Source organism: Nycticebus coucang, chromosome 15 (genome assembly GCF_027406575.1).
Source record: "Nycticebus coucang isolate mNycCou1 chromosome 15, mNycCou1.pri, whole genome shotgun sequence".
Lineage (NCBI taxonomy): Eukaryota > Metazoa > Chordata > Mammalia > Primates > Lorisidae > Nycticebus > Nycticebus coucang.
In genome coordinates, this window is record NC_069794.1 from 56,811,786 (window position 1) to 56,817,390 (window position 5,605).

General features: G+C 35.8%; 1 non-coding gene across 1 annotated transcript; it reads left to right on the top strand.

Annotated features, from left to right (window-relative positions):
* The first annotated feature begins 4,789 nt into the window (after nucleotides 1-4,789).
* Nucleotides 4,790-4,953, top strand: LOC128567141 (U1 spliceosomal RNA). The gene has a single exon (XR_008374794.1). It is a non-coding gene; the product is annotated as a U1 spliceosomal RNA (small nuclear RNA).
* Nucleotides 4,954-5,605: the final 652 nt, after the last annotated feature.

The following is a 5,605-nucleotide window of genomic DNA, read 5'->3' on the forward strand; positions in this document are numbered from 1 at the left end:
AAATAAATGTTGATGTGACCAATATCATGATATAATGATGTTGGAAGGAAAGGGAACAGGAAATGTACCAGTGAGTGATAGGCACAAGAGAGCTAAATCCTCAACTGCCTTATTAGGAGTAAAATGTAATGTTTAAACTTTCAGTAGACAAATACCAGAAGCAGCGGTTCAAACAGGTGAAGTTGATTGTCATTTCAGAGATTTGGGGTAAAGAGAGTGAGGTTAGAAGATAATTGCTTTTCCTTATAGTCTGAAAGTATTTTTTGACATTTTGAATGGCAAATATGTAAAATAGAAATACAAGAAAAGCAGGTTCTACAAGAGGAAGAATAGCATATGCCTCCTGAAAATAGAAATGAAGAAAAAAAAAAAAAAAACAGAGTAAAAGATGAGAGTAGAAGAGGAAGAAAGGGAAAAAAAGGAGAGATGTAATGAAAAAGATATTAAAAGCAGAAAAGAAAACCTGCATTTTTCATGCTCCCTTATTTTATGAGCTGTTATCTCTGAATAAACATATGAATAATCATTGGCCTTGATTAGTACTGAATTAGCAAATGGCAAGTTAACGAGACAAAACACCCTCTAGAACTGCAAAAAATGTGCTCTCTCCCTGAATTGCAGAGAGACTTGAACTGTTGATCATTTGTGATTTACAACCTTCTGCTATCACCACCACCATGATAGTTCTGATAAAATATATTACAGTATTATCGTGAGGTCTTCAAGACTGCTCTGCAGCTGTCTGCCTATCAGTACTTTTTGTTTCAAAGGAGGTTTTTTTACACATAAGAATTCACAATGTTCTGTAAGTCTTTTAACACTCTGTGCTACCCTCATTCTTAGTAATTAATCTTAACACTTACAGAGAAATTAGACACTATCACATGTCACCTCTCTTTCTCACTCTTAAATCCTGTACCTTAAAGTGTGCTCTAATTTTCACCTATGCATTTGTCCCTTTCTTCATAGGACTGTTTGAAAACTGGAATCTGTGCCTGGCTTCCACCCCCCTGATGGTCTGTGTGATGTTGCTGGTACCAAGGTCATTCCAGAGCTGCTGATTGTGTAAAAGCTGCCAGTGTCCAGGATCATGTAAGGCAATCCCTTAGTTGTAATGATCCAACTGACACACAACTCACACCTACAAATGAAGGCTATCACAGGTAAATTTACCTGTTGCAACTTACATACAAATTCACCTTAAGAATAAACCCACAGAACCTAACTTGTTTGTGTCCTGGGGACTGCCTGTAATGAAACACCTCTAGCCAAGTTGTAAGAAAAGCTATTAGAAACATTTCTGTAGGTATTTCCGTCAGTTAAGCCTCTTTCTATGTTACAAAATTTCCCTAACTTGCATCATCCAATATCATCCTTCACTTCCACTATTAATTAAGTGATGATGCTAAAGAGAAAAATGAGACAGCTTTTGATTTTGCACACAAAGATATAATCTTCTTGCGATTCTTTCCTTGTATATTGTCAGCAAGTCCTGGATTTGTCTTATTTCAGGAATCATTGTGGCATCAGAAATATCTCGTTTGCTCATAATTATTCTTTGCAACATGTACATTTTCTGGATGTGAGCCTTTTAATTCTCATGGATCACATTTATTTTTAATCTATCCATTTTCAATGGTTCTTTTTTTTTAACTACATGTATGTTTAAGTGTCTCTCAAGATAAAATACAGTATTTTGATACTTTCATCTAGAAATTTTCCTCTAACCAATAAGTCTGGTATATATCATCTCATTCATATGTCTTTATTCTCTCCTCATCACCACTACCCATTTCTACTTCTCATTGTAGTTAATGCAATAATCTTCCAATTGTTTCCTTGATAAATATTTTTCCTCCAACTCCATTTCACAAATATGCCTCCTTTGGATTTCGGATCCACATACTCAACTGTGTGTTAGACATATTCACTTGTATGTTCCACAGACACCACAACATAATATGTCCAGTTCTCCCTCTTATGCCTGTTCTTTTCATTTTTCCTTTAATTATTGCATGCACTTGACCAAACAGATTTCTGATTGTCACTACACATATTTATCTAACAGATTTCTGCTTATCCTTGGTTTCATGCTTTCCCTTACTTTCTATGTTTTAACATCACCAAATGTAAAAATCTATTTCATAAATGTCTTTCAAATCTATTCATATCTCTCAATTCCCACTGGCATTCTCCTTATTTATATAATGACTTTATCCATCTGGATTTTCAAAAACAACCTTGTGGCTGGTATTTCTGCCATCACATTTGTTTCTTATCTGTCCATTCTCCTGAGAAGAATGGAAGGCATTTGTAATGATTTTTATAAACTGCAAGTATGATTCCTTGCTTTCCTGGTTTAAGACCAATGTAGTCTCCCTAACTCCCTAAGACTAAAGTTCTAACCAATTCATCTTTAACTTGTCTGATCTGCCAATTTAGCATCCAGTTCCTGTGTTCCTCACCAGCCTTGTCTCTTCCATTCTGTCTTTAATATTTTATCTTATCACAATATTTTTAATTCAAGTCCAAAGTATTATCCCTGTCTTCTGGACTTTGTCCACATCTTGTTTCCTTTTTTCTTTATTAAATCATAGTTACGTATGTTAATGCATTTATGGAGTACAATGTGCTGATTTGATATACAATGTGGAATACTTACATCGAACTGATTAGCATAACTATCACCTTGCTTACTTATTTGTTGTTGTAAGACATTTAAACTCTATTCTTAATAGTTTTGAAATGTACCATTGCATTATGCACATTAGCTGAGGTCCCACCAAATACCCTCCCTCCTCCCAGCCTGCCCCCTCAGCTCCACTTCCCTGCTTCTTTCTAGACTATGGTTAAGTTTTACCATTCATATGAAAGTATAGGTGATATATATTGGTTTCATAGTAGTATTGAGTACATTGGATACTTTCTGTTACATTCTTGGTAAACATAAAAAATGTAAAGTCTCCATCTTTTTATGGCATATATATATATATATATATATATATATATATGCGCCACAATTTGTTAATCCATTCATGAGTTGATGGGCACTTGGGCTAATTCCATGACTTGGCAATTAGGAAATGGGTTGCAATAAACATTCTGGCACAAATGTTTTTGTTGTAAAATGATTTTTAATCACATTGGTATATACCTAGTAGAAGCACTGCAGGATCAAAAGGTAAGTCTACTTTTAGTTCCTTGTGTATTCTACAAACTTCTTTCCAAAAAGGCCATGTTAGCTTGCATTCCCACCAGTATGTGGAAGTGTTCCCTTGTCTCTGCATTCGTGCCAACATCTCTGGGCTAATCTTACTGGAGTTAGATGATATCTCAAAGGGGTTTGATTTGTATTTCTCTGATGGTTAAAGATGATGATCATTTTTTCATGTGTTTGTAGACCATGTGCCTGTCTTCTCCAGAGAAGCTTCTGTTCAAGTCTCTTGCACGTAAAGAAAAGGGGCCATTTGTTCTTTTCTTATTGATTAGTTTGAGTTCTCTGTGGATTCTAGTTTTCACACCTTTGTCAGAAACATAACCTACAAAAATCTTCTCATTCTGAAGGCTGTCTGCTTGCTTTACTTACTGTGCCCTTGGCTATTTAGAAGTTTTTTAGTTCGATCAGATCCCAGTAAGATATTTTTGGTGTTGCTTCAATTGCCCTGGGGGTCCTCCTCATAAAATATCCTCCCAGGACAATTTCTTCAAGTGTTTTCCCTGAACTCTCTTCTAATATTTGTATAGTTTTAAGTGTTAAGTTTAAATCTTTTATCCAGTAAGAATCAATTTTTGTCAGTGGTGAAAGGTGGAGGTTTCAGTTTCAGTCTTCTACAAGTCACCAGCCAGTTCATCCAGCACCATTTCTTAAATAGAAAATCTTAGGGTGGCGCCTGTGGCACAGTCTGTAAGGCGCCGGCCCCATATACTGAAGGTGGCGGGTTCAAACCCGGCCCCGGCTGAACTGCAACCAAAAAGAAAAAAAATAGCCAGGCTTTGTGGCGGGCGCCTGTACTCCCAGCTACTCGGGAGGCTGAGGCAAAAGAATCGCTTAAGCCCAGGAGTTGGAGGTTGCTGTGAGATGTGTGATGCCATTGCACTCTACCGAGGACCATAAAGTGAGACTGTCTCTACAAAAAAAAAAAAAAAAATAGAAAATCTTTCCCCTAGTGAATGTTTTTGATAGGCTTATCAAAGATCAAATGACAATAAGTGGCTGGCTTCATCTCTTGCTTCTCTATTCTCTTCCATGTAGCTCTCCATTTTTGTGCCAGTATGCTATTTTGATCACTATAAACTTATAGGATAGCCTGAAGTCTGTAACGTGATGTCTCTTGATTAGTTTTTATTTCTGAGTAATGTATTGGCTATTTAAGTTTTTTTCTGATTTGATATAAAACAAAGTATTATTTTTTCAAGTTCTTTAAAGTATGACAGTGATGCTTTAATAGGGATTGCATTAAATCTGTAGCTTGCTTTGGGTATTATAGACATTTTAATAGTGTTTTTTCTTTCCAGCCATGAGAATGGTATGTTTTTCCATTTGTTGACATCTTTGACTATTTCTTTTCTCACAGTTTCATAATTCTCTTTATAAAGATCTTTCACGGCCTTGTTAGGTAAATTCCCAGATTTCATCTCCTTTGGCACTACTATAAAAGGAATAGAGTCCTTGACTATATTTTCAGCTTGACTATTTTTGGTATATATAAAAGCTACTGATTTATAAGCATTAATTTTGTATCCTGAGACCCTGCTGCATTCTTTGATCACTTCTAAGTGTTTTGTAGCAATACTTACCTGGTGGGGGAGATACCATGATCATGAAGGTGGTTTTCCCAGGGTGAGGCTCACCCATTGCACTCCAGTTGTGCTGACCCCTGTGATTTCCCCAAATGTGGAAAACTCGACTGCATAATTTGAGGTAGTGTGGGACTGTGTTTGCACTTTCCTCTGTAAAAAAAAAAAAAAAAAAAAAGAGTTTTGTAGTTGAGTCCTGGTGATTTTGCACATTTAGGATCATATCATCCATGAAGAATGAGAGTTAGATCTCCTCTGACCCCATGTGGATACACTTGATTGCTTTCTCTTGCCTGATTGCAATGGCTAAGACTTCCATTATTATGTTGAATAGCAGTGGGGACAATTGGCATCCTTGCCTAGTTCCAAATCTGAGTGGAAATGTTTTCAATTTTCATCCATTCAATGTTATTGGCTGTGGGTTTGCTGTAGATGGCCTCTATCAGTTTAAATGACCCATGTAAGCCTATTTTCTTAAGTGTTCTGTCATTAAAGGATGCTGGATATTATCAAAATCTTTTCTATATCAATTGAGATAAACAGATGGTCTTTGTTTTTTATTGTATTTATGTGATGTATTATATTTATATATTTACATATGTTTAACCAACCTTGTAACCCTGGGATAAAGCCAACTTGATCATGGTGTATAATTTTTTTCATGTGTTGTAGAATTCTGTTTGCTAGCATCTTATTGAATATTTTTACATTGACATTCATTAACGATATAGTTTTCCTTCTTTGTTGGGTCCTTTCTTAGTTTGGAGATCAGTGTGATATTTGCTTCATAGAATGTGTTGGAAAGTAT